Below are 1,968 nucleotides of genomic sequence, written 5' to 3' on the forward strand. Positions count from 1 at the left end.
AGCTTCTCTTAGTTTCCTCTTCAGAGTCCTTTCAGGTTCTGGATCAGCTTCAACAAGAATGCCTTTTTCCTTGTTCCTGCTCATATGAAAGAGAAGAGAACAGAAAAAGAAGAGGAATCCTCTATGTCACAGTAAAGAGGTTCCTTATTATTAGTAGAAGAAGAAAGGGGATAAAGAAAGGAGAATCCAAACACAAGGGTGAGGATAAAGGTAGTGATTTGAGATGAAGAGAAGTGTTAGTAAATGAATGAATAAAAAGAATAATATGAGAGAGGGAGAACTTTTCGAAAATAAATTTTAAAAAGGAGTTAAATGATTTTCGAAAAATAAAGATAAGAAATAAAATTAAAATTAAAATTTAAAACAATTAATTAATTAAAGAAAGAATTTTTGAAAAAGAGGGAGGTATTTTCGAAAATTAGAGAGAGAAAAATTGTTAGGTGATTTTGAAAAAGATAAGAAACAAACAAAAAGTTAATTAGTTATTTGAAAAAGATTTGAAAATCAAATTTGAAAAGATAAGAAGATAAGAAGATAAGAAGGTAGAAAAAATATTTTAAAATCAAATTTTTGAAAAAAGATAAAATTTTGAAAAAAATATCATATAAAAGATAAAATGAAAAGATATGATTAAAAAGATATGGTTAGAAAGATTTAATTTTTAAAATTAAAATTAATTACTTAACTAACAAGAAACTAAAAGATATGATTCTAGAATTTAAAGATTGAACCTTTCTTAACAAGAAAGTAACAAACTTCAAATTTTTGAATCAATCATATTAATTGTTAGCATATTTTTCGAAAATAAAGATAAAACTAAGAAAAAGATTTTTGAAAAATATTTTAAAACATTAAATTTTCGAAAATTAAATAAAAAATGAAAAAGATTTGATTTTTGAAAAAGTTTTAATAAGATAAGATTTTTAAAATTTGAAAATTTGACTTGACTTACAAGAAACAACTAATTTTAAAAATTTTTGACTAAGTCAACCCAAATTTTCGAAATTTTGAGAGAAAAAAAGGAAAAGATATTTTTTTATTTTTGAATTTTTAATTATGATGAGAGAGAAAAACACAAAAAAAGACTCAATGCATGAAATTTTTAGATCAAAACACATGATGCATGCAAGAATGCTAATAATGTCAAGATGAACACCAAGAACACTTTGAAGATCATGATGAACATCAAGAACTTATTTTTGAAATATTTTTGATGCGAATAAGACATGCAAGACACCAAACTTAGAGATTTGCAATGCTTAGACACTATGAATGCAAAAATGCATATGAAAAACAACAAAAACACAAAACAAGAAATTATCAAGATCAAACAAGTAGACTTACCAAGAACAACTTGAAGATCATGAAGAACACTATGAATGCATGAATTTTTCGAAAAATGCAAGAACAATATGAATATGTAATTGACACCAAACTTAAAACATGGCACAAGACTCAAACAAGAATCACAAAATATTTTTGGTTTTTATGATTTTATAATTTTTATTTTATTTTTCAAAAAATATATAGGAAAAAGACAATAAGAAATTCAAAATTTCTAAGAAGAATTCCAGGAATCTTTCAATGTTAGCCTAAAGCTCCAATCCAAGGGTTGGGCATGGCTTAATAGCCAGCCAGCTTTAGGATATAAATCAGGCATACAACAGCTGATATTTTAATTAACTTGCCTCTATGATGATGGTTGGAAACCTCAGTCCAAAAGAATTTGGACATGGCTTTACAGCCAACCAGGCTTCAACACGTTACTGTGAAACTCTAGAATTCATTCTTAAAAATTTAGAATAATTTTCGAAAACAGAAGTAAAAATTTTTTTGAAAGATTTTTTTTTGAAAATTTTTTTGAAAATAAAACAAAAAGAAAATTACTTAATCTGAGCAACAAGATGAACCGTCAGTTGTCCAAACTCGAACAATCTCCGGCAACGGCGCCAAAAACTTGGTGCACGA

This window comes from Arachis hypogaea, chromosome 3, assembly GCF_003086295.3.
Source record: "Arachis hypogaea cultivar Tifrunner chromosome 3, arahy.Tifrunner.gnm2.J5K5, whole genome shotgun sequence".
NCBI classification, from domain to species: domain Eukaryota; kingdom Viridiplantae; phylum Streptophyta; class Magnoliopsida; order Fabales; family Fabaceae; genus Arachis; species Arachis hypogaea.